Consider the following 22,755-nt stretch of genomic DNA (forward strand, 5'->3'; position numbering starts at 1 on the left):
TTCAAGGTGAAAAGGTTGGTAAGCCAGAAGATCGGCAATGTTGGGAGCCCAGAAGTAACTCGCTTTGGGCGTAATAGTTTTTTAGTTCATACCAAGACCAATGTTCAGTCAGTAATGCTCCTAAATTTGAAGCTTGATCCTGAGGGTATGGTAAAAGAGGTAAAACCTCACTATAATTTTAGTTATGCGAAGGGTGTATCTTTAATGAAGATTTACATGAAATGGATGAGGAGGAAATTTTGGAAATGTGTCCAGATGCAGTTTGGAAGGTTTTTAAAGTGCCCCATTCATCAATGCTTATTTTAACATTTATAAATTCTTTTATGCCATCTGAAATTATTCTTGACAGTGAAATCATGAAAGTTCGTCCTTATAGACCGAGAGTGCTCCAGTGCTTTAAATGTTTTGGTTTTGGACACTCCTCTAATGTTTGTACCAGAAATAAACTCTGTGAATCGTGTGGTCAGCCTGAGCACGAGGAATGTTCTGGACCAGTAATTTGTGTAAACTGTAAGGGTGAACATCGAGCCCGTGATAAGAAATGTAGTGCATTTAAGAAAGAACAAGATGCATTACTAAAATCTCTTGATGAACACATCAGTGTGGGACAGGCCAAAAAGCTATTGGGCAGGAAAACTTATTCGGATGCCTTGAAGGCACAACAATTGAATACTGCTTCTTCTGGTGCACCCCGTTCTGGTGGGGCTCCCGGTGCCCCGCTGGTGGTGCTTTCCCACCCCCTCTAGTGGGGTACCCCGTGCCCCCCCTGGTGGGGGCCTCCTTTGCCCCCCTATGGGCCTCTCCCCCCATCCCCCCCTGGTGGGGGCCTTCCCATGCATCCCCTGGTGGGGCTTCTCATGCCCCCCCTGTTGGGGTTTCCCATGTTGCAGAGACTCTGGTCAAGCCAGGGGACCCTGTTGGTTCAAGGGTCCAAGCCAGGTCTCAATATGACGACGACTTCTCTTTGTCAGGGACATTGCCTGACATTGAGCCCTCACCTGATCTTGACATTACAGTGCACTGTGGAGGTGACGGTAAGGAGATGGAGGCCCTGCTTATTCGTCAGAAGAGGGCCCTTTCTCCCTCTTCGCCTCATTCACGGTCACTCAGCAATCATAGAAAAAACAAAAGTAAAACTGAAAGGGCAAGTGAAAGCCCATCTTCTAAAAGATCCGTAACACCTAGATCTAGGTCAAATAGTACTGGTAAAACTGATAAGATCTCTCTCACCAGGACACAGTTTCCTAAATTAGTAGGGAATTTTAAGATCCCGTCCTCTAAATAATGGCTCTCATGCAGTGGAACATCGTGGCTTTATACCAAATAGAGAGCAAGTTCGGGTTCTGTTTAGGGATCATGATCTATCTGCAATGTGTCTTCAGGAGACAAAGTTGGGAGAGCACACTCCCAACTTGGGTTTTAATTATTCATTCCATAGGTCTCCACCCCTGATAGGTGTACGTGCTCAGGGAGGCACAGGCATCATAGTCCGCAAGTCTGTTAATCATAGGGTTGTTCAATTGAACACTGTGTTGCAGGCTTGTGCAGTTCAAATTTTCAATTATAAATGGATCACTATTTGTTCTTTATACCTGGATCCATCATTAGAAAGTAGATTGCAGGATGCGCAGGGTAATCCTCGTCAGCTAGAATTAACCGATCTACAGACATTGATAGACCAGCTTCCTAAACCCTTCATTTTGATGCGGGATTTTAATGCCAAGCACACCCTCTGGGGAGAGCCAAACTGCGACCGGTGGGGTTTAATAATAGAACAGCTTCTTGACTTAATGACATCACTTTAATGAATGATGGTTCCCCTACAAGACATGATGTTTTTCATAATACTGACTCAGCCATTGACCTCACTATCTGCTCTTCGTCCTTGAGGTTAGATTACCAGTGGTAGTAGACCAGAATGATCATGGGAGTGATCATTGGCCCATTCACTTAAAGTTTATGAAAAATATTCCATCTCTATGTTTACCGAAATGGAAGGTAGGGGAGGCTGACTGGGGATTATTCAAAAAATCTACTGAAGTAGATCAAGATATAAAGATTTTCAGAGCCCAACATCCGCTTATGAGTATTTAATCAGTATATTGCTGTGTGGTGCCATGCTGTCTATTCCTCGAACGTCTGGTAAACCTCGTCGTCCTCTAGTACCTTGGTGGAGTGATGCGTGCGCCTTGAGCCGAAAGATAACAAGAACTTGCTACAAGAGATATCGTAGATATCCTTGCTTGGTAAATAAAATTATCTATAAATGAGCTCTTGCTAAGGCAAAAGAAAACATTTAAGCAAGCAAAGAGGGAATCGTTTATCAGATATATAAGTGAATTAAAATATGATTCCCCTATGTCGTTTGTCTGGAACAGAATCCGAAAGCTGCAAGGGAAATTTTCTCCACCTCCCTTGCCTATTTTGAAAATTGATGGCTTCCTCATATCTGATTCTGGAGAAGTTGCAGAAACCTTTGGTAGGCATTTCTCTAATATATCTAGTTCCCTACATTACTCTCCTGCATTCAGGAGTATTAGGGACGGTACCACGGTTGTTCCTGCTGTTAGTTTAAATTCAGTCGTATAATCTTCCTTTCACCATGAAAGAATTAGATCATGCTATCTCGTTATCTTCCCCAACATCTCCTGGGGAAGATGATATACTGTACTCAATGATTTTTAATTTGCCTAGAAGTACAAAACAATTTCTTTTAGACATTTTAAACAGTTTTTGGCTTTCAGGAACTTCACCAGAGTCTTGGAAGATATCGAATATTGTACCCGTTTTAAAACCTTTTAAAGATTCCTTCCTTCTAAGAACATAGGCCAATTGCTCTAACTAGTTGTGTTAGCAAGATTTATGAGAGGATGGTCAATGCTTGACTTGTGTGGTATTTGGATTCAAAGAATCTTTTATCTAATCGGCAGTTTGGCTTTAGGAAAAATAGAAGTACTTCTGACCCTTTGATGTTCCTTACTCGGGAGATACAGAATGCTTTTGCTGTGCAAAACCAGACTGTTGCAGTGTTCTTTGACCTAGAAAAAGCCTACTACACTACCTGGCGAGGGGGTATCCTTTTGCAACTTGTAGAGTGGGGTGTTGTGGGTAATTTATTCTATTGTCTGAAAAGATTTTTTTGTTCAGTCAAGAACTTTCCTGAAAGTAAGAGTGGACTCTTACATTTTATTCTGCTTTACCTCAGGAAGAAGGGTTACCTCAGGGAAGTGTCCTTAGTCCAACACCCTTTAATGTAGCTGTCAACGGCCTACTAGAACAAGTTCCTGTCGGGGGGCATGGTCTGGCCTTTGCTGATGATTATGCAATAATCTGTAGCAAGTCTACAGCTGTTGAAGCTTGTCAAAAGATCCAGACTGCTATTAATGCTTCAACATTATGGGCCAGTGCTAAAGGTTCAAATTTTCACCAGAAAAAACAAAGCTATACGATTTTGCCGATTAAGAAGAGTGGAAGAGATCCATACGTTCTTTTTAAATGATTCAATTTTACCTTATGATAGCATTAAGTATCTAGGTGTTCATTTGATAAAAAAATTAACTTTTACTCAACATGTTAATGAAGTTGTATGTAACGTGAAGCTTCGACTTAATATTCTTAAAGTTGTGTCTAATTTTAATTGGGGGGCAGATCAAATCACCCTTTTGAGGATGTACCAGGTTTTATGCCTAAGCAAAATTGATTATGGTTGCCAAGTTTATGGTTGTGCGTGCAAGACAACACTGCAGAAATTAGATGTTATCCATAATATGGCTTTACGTATTTGTACAGGAGCCTATAGAACTTCACCAGTAGAAAGCCTATATGTTGAGTCGGGTTTTACCCCACTATTTATCCGTAGGGAGGGAATTAGGCTTGAGAGTCATCAAGAATACTTACGTCAAAGCTAAACCCTAACTATAAGTATGTTAGAGAACCAACTGACAGAGCCCCAAAAAGACCGAGACTGCCAAAGCCGCTTGAGGTCCGACTAGCAGCTCTGCCAGGGAGGTGGGATTACTTCCCCCTGCAGTAGCTGAAATTTTGCCCTCAAAGTTTCCTCCTTGGAATAGACCATGCCTAGAAATCTGCCCAATTAGGGACAGCAGGAGCAACAGTTCTGGTGATCAGTTGAGGGCAAGTTTCTTGGACCATGCTTCCGTACATGGTGATTCTCATCATATATTATGATGGCTCGAAGGGTTCTGATGGTGTTGGTTGCTCTGTAGTGACTAGTGGTAATATCATTAAAAAGAAGCTTCCTTCTAATTCTTCTGTTTTTTACAGCTGAACTGCTGGCAGTTTTAACTGCTCTTAAATATATTTTTTATAGTTCTTGTACTAACAAGGTTTTTACCATTTTTACCGACTCTTTGAGTGTTTTATCTTCTCTAAAAAGCCTAGTCTCTTGCCACCCTTTAGTGCAAGAAGTACAAGATTGGTTTTATCTTTTAATTAATAGAAGAGGATTTTCTGTTAGGTTTTGTTGGGCTCCGTCCCATTTGGAATGTTGGGTAATGAGCGAGCCAACGCTGCTGCTAAGGCTGCAACTAGGCTTAGGCACATTCCACACATGGGTGTCCCTGTATCTGATTTTAAAAGTACCATTCGATTTTATTGTAGAGACCAGTAGCAGGCCCACTGGTCTACTTTAGATAATAATCTTAAATTGAAATCGATTAGGCCTTCTGTTCATCCTTGGCCTCATAGCCGGATGGATAGAAGGTCTGAGATAGTTTTAGCTAGATTACGCATTGGCCACACTAAATATACTCACAGGTATCTAATGATGAGTGGAGCGGATAGGCAGGTTCCTCGCTGTTTCACTTGTCATGTGGTGCATATTTTGGTGGAGTGCCCTCATTTTGAAACAAAACATAGAGCTTGTTTGCTGGCAAAGAAGTCTCTTGGCGATATTTTAGGTGAAGGTGCTCAGGCAGAGCAAATTATGACATTTTTAAAAAATATTGGTCTTTTTTATGAATTTTAATTTTCTCCTAATTGTTTTAGGTTTCTTGTTTGGTTTTTATGAATGAATGATTTTTATGTTAGATCGGTTGTGTGTATGTTTGTTTTATACGACAGTGACTTTATTCTTAAAGATATATATGCGCTGAATGGCCCCCCGCCTCCGGCGCTTGGCTATGTGCCAAAAATTTTATAATCTAATCTAATCTACTATCGTGCTATGGTTAAAATACCAAGCAAAACAGATGTTGTTATCTGAGTCGTTTGTACTTAGCAATGAAATAGTTTCTCATGCAGTTGTTCATGTCGGTACACATTTAGGCAACGAGCATAATGTTAAAATTACTTTTATCACTCTCTTATACTTTTTTGAACCTATTTAACTAGAAGATGGGATAAAGATATGGAGGTAAAGAAGTCAAGCTAATGTAATTTGGTCTCTCTCACTGCCTGATTGTATGCTGCTGCCTGTACCCTCTGCGAGCGAAATGTAGAAATATTTTTCTAAATATTGTCATATTAGTATTAATCCATCTTTATAGTGGGGTTAACCCCATCATAAAGTTGGATTATTGTAAGACGAATTATTGTATCCTCAACTACCTGTACAGGTGAGCTCTCCAATTGTTCCTACACGATATACAAACCCTCGTCCTTTACATTAGGAATTACTTTCAGCATAGGCTGGAATACGGTGGTTAGGTAGTAACTACTGTCTGGTCGGTGGGTGAGCCCCACCTGCCCAGATGTAAACACTCCACTTTGCTATTGGCCGTCTTCCAATAAAGACGTATGTTTGTGAGCTCATGCTGACTAGCCGTTAATCACAATTTTCCAAGTGGGGTCTTTCTTTTGTTATTTTGAATGAATATATTTATATACTGTGTTTGATATTGATAATTAATTGACTTTGATAATTAATATACAAACCCACTTTTGTTACTACACAATATACAAAGCTTCGGTTCTGTACATAAGGAATAACTTTTAGTGTAGGCTAGAATACACCTGTTAAATTCTTGAACAAAGTGGTTAGGCAGTAACTACCATCTGGTAGTCCCGCCTGCCCGTATGTAAACACTCCAGTTTGCTTCCGGCTGTCCTCTGATGAAGATGTATTTTTGTGAGTTCTTGCTGACTAGCCGTTAATTATGATTTTCCCGGTGGGATCTTTATTTGTTTTTCTTTGTTCTTACATAATACAACCCTCGGTCCTTTACATTAGGAATTACTTTCAGTGTAGTAGGCTGGAAATCAGTCGTAGAAGAATAACAACAAGGTAGTTACGTAGAAATTGCTTGTCCAGTAGTCGGGAGGAGTCACATCTGATTGGAAGGAAACATTCAACTTTGCTTTCGGCCGCCATGGCGATCAGACGGCCTTTCGCTCTCTACCCATTGTTGTTGTATGAAGTTATCAGTACTTTGTGAGATCTATCTTATTCGCTTATGTTTGTGGTTGTGTGTTTTGTTTTGAGTTCATTTTTTGCAACATGCAAACCCAGGAGCCACATAACCTCAATCGCCCCCATTCTCTCAGAGTATTTGTCCTGGGGTGGGGAGGGGGGGCAGGAATTATAGTAGCTTCTGCTCCAAATTTGAAGTGAACCTTCACGCCCTTTGTGTGAAGTACCAAGGGCGTGAGTGTTCAGCTAATAATCCATGTGATACTTGTGTCTCTTGGTTGGCAGACTGGTGGGGGAGGTATGAGGGGAGGAAACGATCTCGGGTGAAGTCTTCGTCGGAGGGTTACACACCTCCGATGACTCTGTTGGTAACTAATATTTTGCTTTCTTCCTACCTCGTAACCTTCCTTGTCTTGCTTTTTCTCCTTTGGGGGAAAATGTCTCCCTCTGCTTCTTCATTTGATTCGTCAAGTGTAGAAGAGTGGGGGAGGCACGCCAACTCGGAGTTGCACTCAGCGGCTTCCGGCATGGATGTTTCCTCCTTGGGGCTAGTAGGACCTCCTCTTACTAACTCGACTTTAGCTCTCTCAGGTGTGGCTGCCTCCGTGGTTGGGGATTTGTAGCAGCCTTGGCTGAAGGTGGGGTTGCCTGGTGTCCCTTCTCTCCAAGGGCTCATGCACCTCCTCATCTGGTATACACCCAGCATGTGACCACCGTAACACCTTCGGTAGTTGTATCATCCGTGCCAGCGACTTATGATTGTCCCCAGAGAGCATGTCCTCTAGACCTTCCACCTGTCTCCATGCATGTGCCTGCTGCTTTATCAGTCACTAATCATGTGAGAGCTGCTGTGGTTTAGGCATCCACTGTCCCAGCTGCTCTGGAGCCTGCTGCTTTGGCAGCCACTTCAGTGGTACCTTGAACGGGGGATCTGACTGCTACGCTGAGGAAGCTGATGAAGTCGTCCAAGCAGAAGCGTAAGGTGCCGTCGTCTTCTCGTCGTCTACCGCCCCCTCCACTTCATCTTCTGAGGCTCCCTTATTGAGGAAGAAGAAGGTTGTCTCTCCCCCCTCACCCCCCAAGAAGTCTTGATCTGGGACTTTTAACCATTAACGCCGAAGCGGTAAAAAAAAAAAATGTCTCCCGTGTGCCGGAAGTATTTCAGAGTGAGCGCGGAAGCGGAAAAAATATTTTTTTCAAAAAATCACAGCGCGCTTAGTTTTCAAGATTAAGAGTTCATTTTTGGCTCCTTTTTGTCATTGGCTGAGGTTTAGTATGCAACCATCAGAAATGAAAAAATTATCATTATCATATATAAATAATGCGATATATGATAGCGCAAAAACAAAATTTCATATATAATTGTATTCAAATCTCGCTGTGCGCAAAACGGTTCAGGGTAACGAGTTACTTTCTTTTTCCGTTGTAATGTACACTAAATTGCGATCATTTTGGTAGATAAAACAATCGTTCAAAACGATAAAAAGCAACAACCAGGGAAAATTATTATCACAAAATAATGCATGAATTCGTAATGCACGGCCGTAAACAAATATTTTTTTTAAAAAATTCACCATAATTCTAAGTATTGTCCTAGAGACTTCCAATTTCTTTTAAAATGAAGACAAATGATTGAATATTTCTATACTGTAAGAATATTAGCTTACAATGCAGTTTTTGACCATGTCTGACTAGGTAAAGTTGACCGAATGTCGAATTTTTTATATATATATTTTTATATGCAATTATTTCGGAAATAAGAAAAGCTACAACCTTCAAATATTGCGTTTTTCGACCATTTCGGTAGAGTCAAAGTTGACCGAAGGTTGAAAAATTTGTCACTTATCATTTTTAATATGAAAATATTTCAAAATTGATAAAAGCTACAACCATGGGTTGTTTTTAGTTGTATTGTGCATGAAATTACGCACATTTTCATATATAAACTTTATGTAACGGCTAATTTAAAATGGTGCAAACATTACCACAATCGCATGTATGATTTTTTCGGAAGAGTTACCGCGCGGACGTAAGGAAAAAGTTTTTTCATAAATTCACCATAAATCGAAATATTGTGCTAGAGACTTCCAATTAGTTGCAAAATTAAGTTAAATGATTGAATATTACTAAAATATTAGAGTTTTAGCTTACAATTGCGTTTTTCGACCATTTCGATAGAGTCAAAGTTAACCGAAGGTTGAAATTTTGGCACTTATCGTTATTTATATGAAAATATCTCAAAACTGATAAAAGCTACAATCATGAGTATTTTTTGTTGTATTCTTCATAAAAATGCGCACATTTTCATATATAATACTCCATGAAAACGGCTAATTTAAAATGGTACAAAATTATGTCAAAGTGACGAAATAATTTCCGAGATGTGTCACAGATACTTTTTAGTGCGGCAAGAAAGAAATTCGCGCTTGCGCGCCTGCGTAACGATTGTAAACAAAACAACACCTCGATCCGTGAACTCCCAGCATCCCCAAGGCGCGTGATTCAAGAGTTTTTTTGGCTGGTAGGCCTAAAAGTATTTTTCCGCGAATTTTTTAAAAAACTTTTGTATGTTGACGTAAAATACGTCTAGTCGGCACCCGAGAGACAAAAAATGTCGACGTAAAATACGTCCAGTCGGCGTTTAAGGGTTACGGGTCTGTCTTGCCGTTCTGGTGAGACAGGTGGGCCTCGAACTTCTACTTCTAGTCCTAGAGGTTCTGCCTCTAGGGCTAGTACCATCTCGGCTTCTTGTTTGCCAGTTTCCCCAAGTTCACACAAATCTACCGATGAGTGTGCAGCCAGAGTCGGTAATGCTGAGTCCGCTCGCCTTCACGAGTCAGGCATGGTGTGGAGGGAAGTGATGAGTCGCTCACATGACTCATGCCTTGCTGATGATCGCATGCGCAGCAATTGCTCATCTCTCAGGGCATACATGATGATTTGCGAAATTGTGCAGAAGGCGAGACTAGTAGGAGGTCCCCCATTCAGTCCTCTCAAGAAGTTCTGACCTCTTTGAGGACTGGGACAAGACGTCCCGTGAGGATGGTATTTGCTCTCGTCATGTGGGTGGACCCTATTCCTCTCCCAATCCTCGGTCATGGTCCAGGTGTGCATAGCGGGTTGGTGATTGATCTTGGCCTGCTCTGTATGTTAGTACTGCTAGCAGGGTGAGTGGAAGCATCCGATCTTCCTCACCTTTCCTTCAACCCTTCAACCTCAGGATACACCAGGAGGGCTGAGGCGACCAGGGGAAATCCTGGGGAGTATTCTCCCCAGGGTTCAGCCACGAGTTTATATTCCTGGCATGGTCTCAGGACCAGAGAGGTTGTACACTCAAGTGAGGGTCATAGGGGGTCTCTTCCTTCTGAAGGATGGGGATCGAGGGAGGGACACATCCAAAAAGGACTTGACAGTCCTTCCCCACAGGATGCAGACACTCCTGAGATTTAGAGGATATTTGCAGATACCTATTCATCAGTCCTCCTGGAAGTACCTTCGCCTTATCCTCGAGGTGACAGCGTTCCAATTCAGGGCACTTTGTTCACCTTGATATCAGCTTGAACCCATTCAGTTGGGATACGTATGTTGAGATATCATGACAACTGGCTAGTCCTGGCGAGCTCACTCTCGCAGTTGCTACAGAACAGGGATTGTCTCCTCGACTTTTGTCACTATCTTGGGATTGCGATAAATTTTGAGAAGTGAGATCTCGTTCCCAAGCAGAGGGAAAAGTATCTGGGCATACTGATTGATACAACAGCAGCATGAGTCTTCCCTGCAGACACGAGGATCAGCAAGTTCAGGAACACAGCTCAACTGTTTCTATCCCAGCAGGAGCAGCCAGCTCAGCTTTGGCAGGATGTTATCGGTCATCTGTCATCAATGGAGAAGTTAGTCTCTCACGGGCGTCTTCATCTGCAGTCTCTGCAATGGAGACTAAAGGAGTGTTGGTCACAGTATTTCCTATTCTTCTAACGGAGGAGTTGAGGAAGGATTTAGCCTGGTGGCTAGATGACAGGAACTTCTTAATAGGAGCGGAGTTGCACACTCACCCTCCAGACATGCTTCTGTTCTCAGATGCATTGATCGAAGGTAAGGGCGCACACCTGGAGGAGTTGCAGACTGCAGTAGTGTGGGATTAACACAACAGGCACCTTCACATCAACATTCTGGAACTCAAACCCTCCAAGAATTTCAGGATTGAGTGATGGGACACTGTGGTGTTGATGAACAACAACACCACTGTAGTGGCTTATGTCCTTACCTTACACCTTACAGACCTTACATCTTGTTCGGGTTGCCCCAGGTCCCTCAGTATGAGGCACCTCTAATGTCTACCAGAGAGTTGCTAGTACATCTTCCGGTATATTTTGTATCTTCCAATCTTGGATGGTCTGGGATGCAGTTTAGATATTTGTCGAGCTTATTCTTAAACACATCTATGCTCACTCCTGTTATATTCCTCAGATGAGCTGGCAATGCATTGAATAGACGTTGAATTATCGATGCTGGTGCGTAGTAGATTAATGTCCTGTGTGCTCTCCTTATTCTTCCTGGTATAGTTTTGGGCACTATTAATCTACCTCTGCTTGCTCTTTCCGATATTTTTAGCTCCATGATGTTTTCAGCTATTCCTTCTATCTGTTTCCATGCCTGAATTATCATGTAGCATTCTCTTCTCCTTTCTAGACTATATAATTTTAAGGATTGTAGTCTTTCCCAGTAGTCAAGGTCCTTAACTTCTTCTATTCTAGCTGTAAAGGACCTTTGTACACTCTCTATTTGTGCAATATCCTTTTGATAGTGTGGGTACCATATCATATTGCAATATTATAGTGGACTTCGAACATATGTTTTATAAAGCATAATCATGTGTTCAGCTTTTCTTGTTTTGAAGTGCCGTAACAACATTCCCATTTTTGCTTTACATTTTGCCAATAGAATTGCTATTTGATCGTTGCATAACATGTTCCTATTCATCATCACACCAAGGTCTTTAACTGCTTCCTTATTTGTGATTGTCTCATTATTAGGTCCCCTATATGCATATAGCTTTCCTTCTCTGTCTCCATAGTTTATTGATTCAAATTTATCAGAGTTAAATACCATCCTATTTACCTCTGCCCAATCATATACTTTGTTAAGGTCTCTTTGTAGTGCGTTCCTATCTTCATCACAAGTAATTTCTCTACTTATTCTTGTGTCATTGGCGAAACTACTCACTACCGAGTCCTTAACATTACTGTCTATGTCTGCAATCATAATAACAAAGAGTAATGCAACTAACACCGTACCTTGTGGAACACTGGAAATTACCTTAGCTTCATCCGATTTCTCATCATTTGCAATAACTATCTGTTTTCTGTTGTGTAAAAATTCTTTTAACCATCTTCCTACTTTATCCACTATATTGTTTTCAAATTTTCTTCGCTAATATATTATGGTCTACCTTGTCAAAAGCTTTTGCAAAGTCTAGATAAACCATATCTGTTTCATTTCCGCTTTTCATATTTTTGTATATGTTTTCACGGTGGACTAACAGTTGGGTTTGTGTACTTTTTCCGGGTGCGAAACCATGTTGTCCTATATTAAATAGATTATTTTTTATTAAATGTTTCATAATATTTTTCTTCATTACCCTTTCATACACTTTCATAATATGTGATGCTAGACTCACAGGCCTATAATTACTTGCCTCTAGTCTTGATTTGAATGTAGGGGTAATATATGCTAATTTGTGCTCATCATAAATCGTGCCTGTATCTACACTTTGTCTTAATAATATTGCACGTGGCTTTGCAATAGAATGAACTACTTTCTTTAACAAAATAGCAGGAACTCCATCAGGCCCTGCTGCAGCTCCATTTTTAATTTCATTAATAGCCTGTACAATATCAGCTTCATTAATATCTATGTCAGCTAAATATTCACTATTTTTCATCCCTCCTTACTTCTATATCATTATCTTCATTATCTATTCTAGGGGTGAATTCTCTATATCGTTCTACCAATATGTTGCAAATTCCTTTTTTTCATTCGTTAATCTCCCTTCAATTCTTAGAGGGCCTATTTCTAGTCTTCTTTTATTCATCTTTTTTGCATATGAGTATAATAGTTTGGGGTTTTGCTTGATATTTATTAGGGTTTTTTCTTCCAAGTCCCATTTTTCATTTTCTTTTGATTGTATAATCTTTTGTTCTGCATTTTCTATCTTACTTTTTAGTTTCTATAACTTTCCATGCATTTTTTTCTTTTGCAAGACCTTTTTTCCACTTTCTGATTTTCTGGAACAAGATCCTTCTGTCTCTTGGTATGCATGACTGATGTTTACTTTTCTTCTTCGGTATATATTTATCCCCTATTTTCTCTAATATTTTATATAATATCTCCATATTTACCCTTATGTCATCACTTACGAAAATGATATCCCAATCTTTGTTTAATTCTTCATTTATTTCTGACCATTTTATATTTTTACTGTAGAAGTTGTATTTTCCATATCCTTCCCACTTTTTCATTTCTTGCTTATCTCTGTTTTCACTTGCTTTGGAATGGACGTTAATTCTTTGACATTATGGTCTCAAATACTCGCATTATAAACTATTATTTCTTTAACATAATTCATCTCGTTCACAAATACTAGGTCTAAAGTATTTTCCTTTCTTGTTGGCAGGTGATTTATTTGTTGAATGTTGTATTCTAGTAGCATATCTAATAGCTTTTCGAATTGCCTCTTATCCTCTGCACTACTATTACTCTCTTTTTTTATATGTATAAATATACAACCACAATCTCCTATTCATTCTTTCCAGTCTATGAAAGGAAAGTTGAAGTCTCCAGATAGGAGAATAGTCCAGTCCTTGTGATTTCTACATATATCATCCAATTTTTCTATTATTAAGTCAAACTCCTTAGTATTAGGAGGTCTATATATTACTATGTTCATTAATTTTTCAGATTCAAATTCTACCGCTCTTAGTTCACATTCTGAGTCACTATATTTCTCATCTATTTTTCCTTGTTTTTTGTCTTTCCCATATATTGCGGTTCCCCCTTGATTCCTATTTTTTCTATCTGATCTATAAGTTTGGAACCCAAACTTATAGATCAGTTGACAGTGCAGGTGCACAAGTGGGCTACAGCACACTCGGGCAAGAGAAATGCAGTGGCAGACAAGCTCAGCCGCCAGAATCAGGTGGCAGGGACAGAGTGGTCCCTCCACACTGACTTGGCAGAAAGGTCGTTCAACCTATGGGGGCATCCAATAGTAGACTTGCTCGCCACCTGGCACAACAGGAAACTTCTGGTTTCTTCTCCGTAGTGCTGGACCCATGGGCAACTGGAGAGGACACTTTCCAACGTGTGGAACAATCTTGACATTTACGCCATTCTCCCGTTCTGCCTGATTCGGAAGGTGATCAGATCTAAGAATCTTTAGATGATTCTGGTGGCTCCCAAATGGCCCTGATCTGTTGGCTTTTCTCTCTGAGGCACCGTGAGAGATTTTCCCATGGCACAACCTTCTATGTCAGCCGCACATAGAGCATGACTTCACAGCTAGTGGTTATCCACCATCTCTTGCGAGCAAGAGGCTTTGCTTGCCAAGCATCAAGAGAGATGGAAGGATACCTCAGACAGTCCTCTGCAGCAGTGTACCAGGGAAAGTGGGCCATCTTCTTCAACATACTGTGGATTTTCTAGTCTGTCTTCCTTTGCCAAAAGAAGCTCCTCTCTGTCCTCAGTTAAAAGCTATAGTTCTGCCTTGGCCTTAGTCCTGAAAACTGCGAGGAGTAGATATTTCTACTTCTATGGAGATCTCTCTCCTTATGAGGAGCTTCGAGAGGTCTTGGCCACCCAGGGAACTCAGACCCCCTGAGTGGGATGTTGCTCTCATCTTAAGGAGTTTTACTCATGAAACTTACGAGCCCTTACGAGAGTAGTCAGACAGACATCTGATCCTCAAGACCATCTTTTTGCTGGCCTTGGCAACTGCGAAGAGAATAGGTGAGCTTCATGGTCTCTCTTATGATGTTAAACACTTGAGGGGATGGGGATCTGTTATGTTCAATTTCGTCTCAGATTTTGTAGCGAAGACTCAGAATCCATCTGTCCCTTTATGATCCCCTCCCTAGAGAACTTCTGTGGTAATGATCCAAACGAGATGTTACTTTGTCCCGTTACAGTGTTACAGTGCTATCTGAAGAGAACTCGGCATCTCCGGCCAGAGTGTTTAAATGTCTTTGCTAGCACGGGGGTGACCAAGAAAGAAGTGTCCAAGAACACTATTTCTTTTTGGCTTCGTGTGGTGATCAGGAAAGAGTACTCCTCTGAAAGGAGAGATGACACCGGTACCTTTCATCTGAGAGCCCATGAAGTCAGAGGTATTGGTCCTACCCTTGTGTTCCGCAAGAACCTTTCACTTCCACAGGTATTGAAGGCAGGGGGTTTGGGCCAACCAGACCATTGTCACTTCCTTCTACCTTCGGGATATAGCCCATAGGTCGTTTGATACCTTTTCCTTGGGACCTGTGAATGCTGCTCAACAAGTTGTGTAGCTTACCCAGCTCCTCTAACTGGTCAAGGTTGTATCTCGCCTCTGTGTTTGAAGCTATTCCCATCTGGTCACTTTATCCCTTCAGTCCTTGTGACTTTGCCTGTTTGTTTGTTGACCAAGGCACATTATATATTCCAGAATCCATCCTGATGTCCCCAGATACAATCCTTCATTATCCTGTTGTCCCCAGATGCAATCCCTACAGTCTGGATTAGGGTATCTATTTCCTTGATGCTCTCACCATACAGCTTGATTATTTTTTTACATGAACATCAGATGGTTGATTGTGTTGCCTCCTTTCTTGAGTTGGTACCCAGCATTCATCCTCTGCAGTTATTATTATTATTATTTTTTTTTTTCTCTTTTTTTTTTTTTTTTTTTTTTTTTTTTTTTTTTTTGCTCTATCACAGTCCTCCAATTCGACTGGGTGGTATTTATAGTGTGTGGTTCCGGGTTGCATCCTGCCTCCTTAGGAGTCCATCACTTTTCTTACTATGTGTGCCGTTTCTAGGATCACACTCTTCTGCATGAGTCCTGGAGCTACTTCAGCCTCTAGTTTTTCTAGATTCCTTTTCAGGGATCTTGGGATCGTGCCTAGTGCTCCGATGATTATGGGTACGATTTCCACTGGCATATCCCATATCCTTCTTATTTCTATTTTCAGATCTTGATACTTATCCATTTTTCCCTCTCTTTCTCTTCAACTCTGGTGTCCCATGGTATTGCGACATCAATGAGTGATACTTTCTTCTTGACTTTGTCAATCAACGTCACGTCTGGTCTGTTTGCACGTATCACCCTATCCGTTCTGATACCATAGTCCCAGAGATCTTTGCCTGATCGTTTTCTATCACTCCCTCAGGATGGTGCTCGTACCACTTATTACTGCAAGCTAGCTGATGTTTCTTGCACAGGCTCCAGTGGAGGGCTTTTGCCACTGAATCATGCCTCTTTTTACTGGTTCTGTGCAAGTGCCGGGCATTCGCTTGCTATGTGGTTTATGGTTTCATTTTTGTATTGCACTTCCTACATATGGGAGAGATGTTATTTCCGTCTATCGTTCTTTGAACATATCTGGTTCTTAGGGCCTGATCTTGTTGCCGCTGTTATCATTCCTTCAGTTTCCTTCTTTAGCTCTCCCCTCTGTAGCCATTGCCATGTGTCATTGCTGGCTAGTTCTTTAGTCTGTCTTATGTATTGTCCGTGCATTGGTTTGTTGTGCCAGTCCTCTGTTCTGTTTGTCCTTCTCCTATCTCTGTATATTTTCTGGGTCTTCGTAGCTACTTTTATTAGTCCTTCCTTTTCCCATGCGACTCTTTAGCCACTCGTCTTCACTGGTTTTCAGATATTGCCCCAGTGCTCTGTTCTCGATGTTGACGCAGTCCTCTATACTTAGTAGTCCTCTCTCTCCTTCCTTTCGTGTTATGTATAGTCTGTCCGTATTTGCTCTTTGTGTATTGTCATATTGTCATATGTTTCCTGGTTTTCTGATCTATGCTGCGGAGTTCTGCCTTCGTCCATTCCACTATTCCTGCGCTGTATCTGATTACTTCTGGCACTGCCCATGTGTTTATGGCTTTTATCATATTTCCGGCGTTGAGTTTTGACTTGAGTATCGCCTTGAGTCTCTGCATATATTCTTTCCTGCATTTATATTATTATTATTATTATTTATTATTATTATTATTATTATTATTATTATTATTATATTATTGTTACCATATTTTGTTTTGATACTTCTGTAACTGACTTTGTCATAGAATTTGCCTGAAAGTAAACATTACCTATCTTCATTTTGATCAGCATCCATTATTATATGTAGCAAGGATTGTGAGGTTTGTGAAAAGGGTTTATGCAACCCTATCATATTATTATACAAACCTTTATTATATCATGACGAATGTACAATAATTAGAACATCAGAGTAACATAGGAAAACCCAATAAAGAAATTTACATGAACCATACTAAATAATCTCTTTTCTTTACTTGATTTATTGGTAATATTGATGCTTTGCAGGTCAGTATACACTGTGCCAATATTTTATGCATTTTACAGACTTACAAAAATATCATTATATGCCAAATTGACCTTACAATTAGAGAATCATAGGCTAACTTGGCCCAAGGCTAGCTTAACCAATAGTAGTGTGTTGATTCCAAAATTAGCCTAGGCAGACATGAACTTAGCCTATCTAGACAATATTTGCCAGAAGCAAGACTCGAACATGACAAGGGGTATGGGCTGAAATTATGATTTCTGATGTACCCATGTAACCCCAGTGCACTTCCTATGTATTTATAATGATCAGTTTCTTTATCTTGCAGATAATTCGTGAAGCACCAAATGCAGACTTGTTGAGAGGTCCTTGGAAATTAAAGTTACAGTCCATAATTGTCGAAAAGGAACTATTTTTTGGTCTTGTTGGAAACTTGTTAAGACTGTTGTACTTTTTATTTTTCTGTAAGTATTTAGAAGATTATTTGTACGTTTATGAGTAATGTTATTCATTTATGGTTTCAAGCTTAACTCATGAGGTTAGAAATGTTTTCCAGCTGTTTAGGCTTAGCTCTCTTGGCATGAGAATAGAAAAAACTAAATCATTTGTTCCTATGAGGTATGAACCTACGTCTGTTATATGAGAGGACAGGCAGTCCCCAACTTATGACAGAGATCCGTTCCTAATGTTTATTGTAGGTGGAAATCTGGTGTAAGTCGGAATAATAACTAATCAGTGGCGTAATGCTGTGTTGTTCCTACACAAATACAAAAAACCTTTGGTCTTTACATTAGGATATTACTTACAGTGTGAGCTGGTAATGGCTTTCTAACTTATAAACAAGACACTGTAGTTAGCTACCAACGGTAGGGATGGGAGCCCCGCCCACCAATCGGTACAAACTCATTTTACTTTCAGCTGTCGTCGAGTGTAAACATCTCCTCTGCCTGAATGGCCATTTGACTTACCATATTTTCTGTTTTTGTTTGTGAATATTTGTGATATATGAGCGTAGTTGTTGTTTTGCATATACTGATACGTATAATGCAAACCCATGACTTATCTGAGCCAAGGGAGGGAAAGCCGTGTGACGTGAGGTGTTGCCTTGCCAACGACAGACCTTGCATTGCTTCCTCTCCTTCCTTGAGATACATCTTCACACCCCTGCACTCTGTGCAGAAAATGTGTAGTGAATCTAGCCCTTGTTCCAAGTGTTGTGTTTGGTCGTCAGAACAAAGGGCGCAGTTTGCTTGGGAAAGGAAGAGAGAGAGAGAAGAGGGCTTCTCTGGCATCTTCAGATTGCAACACGCCTCCAGTGATGCCAAGGTTTCTCTCTGATTCCTTCCTGCCATCAGCCAAACTGTGCCCTGTTGTTGCCACTCCTAAGGGAGCTTTCTCCCCTTCACCGTCTCCTATTGCCCTTGTTGGTAGAGAGCTGGTGTGGTGGTCTATGACCCAGTACGACTTTGAGGGGGAAAATTCCCCCTCAGGGTGAAGAGGGAGTGCTCCTCTTAACCCGACTTGTCTTGCAGGTGTGGTGGAGCCTGAGGAGCTTTGGGGAATTGTGGCTCTCCCTAGGCCCCCTGTGGGAGCCTTCCTTGGAGGGCTTGATCTCTCACACAGCGTTGGTTCCTATGATGTGTGCCTCAGAATTCTTTCCCTTGGGGAAGGTCCTTCTCCACTCCCTTTGAAAAGAGAAGGAGTCACAGAGTAACTTCATCATCCTCATCTTCGTGTGCCTACACCTCCTCCACTTCTTTCAGTGGAATCAAGGGGAGGAAGAAGCTGTTTTTCCCAGCTGTATGAATGCCCATAGGTCTTGTAATGGTCATCTGTCTTCCATGGAAAAGGTTAAGAGATCTCTTGTTTGCTCTCCTGATGTGTCTACGGGAATGGGAACCATTGCACGGGGTTCCACAGGCCCCTATGTCACTGGTACTGGTCCCAGGAAGTCACCTTCCCTGGCCGGAAAAGTTCTTTCTTCCGCTTCACTGGATTCCATAGACCACCCCCATGACACCAGTACCAGTTCCTTTTACCACTGCATGGGATTACACGGATCCCCATGGCACAGTACTGGCCCTGGAAGTCACTTGCCCTTTCCATAATCTAGAGTAGATTATTAGATGCTAGTCCTCCCCCTCTCTCTAGCAAGGGGAGAGATGGGCTGACAATAAAACAAACCTGGAAGTTGTATTAGCCTTTTATTGTCTCCAACATCTACTACGGGATTCAGAGCCGATGGAAGGCTGTTTTTTGGCTATAACTTTTTATCAAAGCATTGGATAAAGGTGGAAGGTGGCAAGTGTCTATTTTATAACCATATCCAATTTTTGCAATTATTATTTAGTACCTAAGTTCGATAGTTTTGGTATTCATAGAGTAAATGAAGTTGCCAATTCCAGAACCGAGAAAATCACAGAAGAGGATTCCAAAACCATTTCTGACGTAGACATATGTAATATGACGTCATGAAGCTCCGCCCATCCAATAGGTAGGCAGTAACTGGTGGAAGGATATGGTTACACAGCCTACTATGCATTTCATTGTGTTTTTCATGAACCCCTTTTTAAACCGACATGTGGATTTCCATGCCACTAAGGCACTTGTGATTCAGATTTCGTCTAATTTTGTAAATACTGTGTACTGCCATTTGTGTTTCATTAACTTTTAACTTGAGAAAATTAGGCTAAAGCTGTGCTGACCCACCCAACCATCCACAAAAGTGGTTACAAGTATCAGTGACATCGAGAATCTCGCCTCCAGCATCTGAAGGAGAAAATTTCACCCTATTTGTTCACAGCTGTGTGGTGTGCTGGCAAGTCTCTGAACATTCCTGATGCTGTGTCTCGAGCCCCAGTTAGCCACCCTGCACCAGAGGACAAAATCACAGGTGCCCCTTCTGCTACCCATCCCCAAACAGTTATGGCTGTGTACACAGTCACCTCTTCAGGAAAGTCTCCAGCTCAGGATGCCAACAGGACTCTTCAGGATCTAGAGACGCAGCAAGATTAGACCCTGTCTACACTCACCTACTCAACTGTGTCACCTTAGGATTCCCCTCCAACAGATATGATCTGCATAACTCCTTATTCCCATACTGGAAGATACGGGACGAGCTCTATGCTGATGGTGACCTCATTTTGTATGGAGCAAGAGTTATAGTTCCTGCCGCCCTCCGCTGCCGCACGTTGTCCTGCTTACATGATAGTCATCAGGGCCATGGAATCTACTAAGCACCAGGGAAGACAGGCTGTCTTCTGGCCTGGTATCAACTCGAACATTGTCAACACAATTGTAGCTTGTGAGTGATGCCAGGTTTTGCAGCCAACCCAGAAGTAGGAACCATTAATGCATGACGACAACCCATGAAGCCCTTTGAGTTTGTTTCGGCAGATTTATTTACTGTCACTGGAAAAGCCTTTCTTGTCATACTTGACCAACTCTCAGGATGGCCTGTTGTTGTCCCATGCAAAGGTGATACTACTGCTTCTGATACAATCAGGATCTTCTGCTGCTACTTCCGGGAAGTTGGTGAGCCTCTCCGTCTCAGGACTGATGGAGGACAACAGTTCACCAGTAATGAGTTCTGGTACTTTATGGAGCGATGGGGAGTCTGACATGGTAACTTCCCCATATTATCCACAATCGAATGGTCATGCCAATGCCCCCATGAAGTCAGTCAAGCATCTCATCCTGACAACGGTACCCTCTGGCAATATTTGATTGCGAAGAGTTTGATCGAGGCCTCTTAGAGCCTCGGAATACTCCCAATTTCACAGGCCACTTTCCCGCCCAGATCCTGTATGGTTGACCTCTCAGGTCATGCATCCTTTTCAGAGGAATGTGAACCCTGTGTGGCCTCCTGTGCTGAGCAGGTTAAGACCCAGTGCGATCAGCATGCCTGGCCCCTACCCAGGTTGACCATTGGACAGCATGTATGGATCCAAGACCCGACATCTTGCTGCTGGAACAAGGTTGTGGTAGTCATGAGTCTCAGCAGGTCAAGGGATTATGAAATTTGTCTCCTAGGTGGTCGTTTCTGGTGGCAAAACTGTCGTTTCATTCGCCCAGTGCCACCCCCTAGTGTTGACCCATCCCCTCTTTCCTCTGTCGCTTCTTGCTTGGACCAGGAAAAGCAGTCCTTAATTGATTATTCCCCACGTCGTTCTCAAAGGCTTGGAGAGAAAGAGTCTGCTTGAGAGTGTACTACGAGCGTGAAGGGGGAGGGAAGTGTAGATAAATGAAAGAAACATTCAGTACGATATATGAAAGTTTATGTATATGTATTGCATTCTTATATTTCATGTCCAGTTATATACCTCCCTGTGTATTTAACGTATGTCATTTTCTTATGTATCATGTACTATATGTAATGACAAAATCTCGCCTGTTTGGCAGAAATGTTTCGCCAGTACGGCCGGCACCGCTTTGTATTTCTTGCTTGCACATAATTTTGCACCACTGAGATTTTGTTTACTTCACTTAGACATTAATAACCTACTTTTGATATTTCGGTGTTTCCTTCATTCCCTACCTTTAGTGGTAAGGATAGCACATCGAATACACAGTGGTGGGGTGATTTCTTCACCCCGGTAGGTACTGCCATGTCATTAAAGACCAATGTTGGTAGTACTTAGTATCACCTTCTCATATTTTCACTATTTCTTTTCTTCCTCTGTCAGGATGGATTTAGTTGATCCCGCTGCTCATTTTGGGCTTTGCCTTGGTTTTTTCTCTGCTTTTGATTTTGAAGATTATGACTTGGACCGAAATGGACTCGATTGCAAAGGATTCCCCTCTGGCTAAGATGCCTTTGGACCTTCCCAGTGAAGATGCAGCAACTCATTGCTCCTGTGCCGCCTGCAAATGGAGGATGAGTACTCTCAAATATGACCGACATTCCTTATGTATTGTTTGTAGGAAGATCCAGTGTAATCTGGGTCGTAGATGTGATGAATGTAGGGATTGGTCTACAGATCAGATGCAGGCTTATATCAAACATCGGAAAGCTCTTGCTTCAAAGAGTAAGGCCAGGTTAGCTCTAGGAGTTAAACCCAAGGCAGAAGAAGTCAGTTCTTTTTAAGAAGCTAAAAGAGGCTGACATCGAGTATGTCTGGGTTATTGACTAATTTAGTCAATAAGCCAGGTTATTGACAGGTTTGTAATAGGAAACAGACTACTAACCTTTCTTTTCCAGCTCCCTTGCTTGTTCCAGAACCAGCCCTGATGGGTGCTGGGGTTCATGGAGTTCCAAAAACCTAAAGGGTAGGAACTACCATCCCCCCCCTGGCACAGAGCAGGCAGTGTCTGCAGCAGAATTCCCCTATTCCCCTGAAAAAGTAAGTCTGAGTGTGAAATCAGAGGTTGGATTGACACAGACAACTAAAGTTAGGGATCAGTTAGGTGAGGTACGGTTCCAAGGGCAGTCTCCTTCAGATCCTGTAGGTAGTCCTTGTGAAGTAGGTTCACCGTTGAATCCTGAGGATTGCTTATTTCTGGCCAATTTTGGGCCAAGGATGAAATCTTCCCTTCCTCCTCCTGGGAATTTGGACTCGTTTCCTTCAGCTGGGGATTCCTAGGATGCCCCTTCTCCCTCTAAGGTTCCCAGCCCTTAGGGAATTACATCAGAGCCGTTGTCCTCGAACATTGAGCAGTTTAATTTAGCAGAGTATAATGGAGACGTTTTAGGCCTTTCACAAGGGTACAGGTCTTTAGTTAGGCAGTGTTTTCTCGGGATTTTGTAACATTCAACATCATGTTCTCAAAATATTCCCAGAATTCTCTAATGATATGCTTTTGGATTTTCAGGGGGGTAAGGAGTCTATTTAT

General features: G+C 41.7%; 2 protein-coding genes across 6 annotated transcripts in view; both read left to right on the top strand.

Annotated features, from left to right (window-relative positions):
* Positions 1 to 22,755, top strand: part of LOC135204742 (zinc finger protein OZF-like) — a 569,882-nt gene that overhangs the window by 531,843 nt on the left and 15,284 nt on the right. For 3 of the 5 annotated variants that reach the window (XM_064234899.1, XM_064234898.1, XM_064234897.1), the window contains one exon: positions 17,252 to 17,387. The exons of the other annotated variants lie outside the window; for them this stretch is intronic. The gene's annotated coding sequence lies outside the window, so the exon portion shown is untranslated. The remainder of the gene's footprint in view (positions 1 to 17,251; positions 17,388 to 22,755) is intronic. 5 annotated transcript variants of the gene reach the window in all.
* Positions 1 to 22,755, top strand: part of LOC135204743 (zinc finger protein OZF-like) — a 535,786-nt gene that overhangs the window by 131,311 nt on the left and 381,720 nt on the right. The window lies entirely within an intron of this gene.

The sequence above is a fragment of the Macrobrachium nipponense genome, chromosome 47 (assembly GCF_015104395.2).
Source record: "Macrobrachium nipponense isolate FS-2020 chromosome 47, ASM1510439v2, whole genome shotgun sequence".
Classification (NCBI taxonomy): domain Eukaryota; kingdom Metazoa; phylum Arthropoda; class Malacostraca; order Decapoda; family Palaemonidae; genus Macrobrachium; species Macrobrachium nipponense.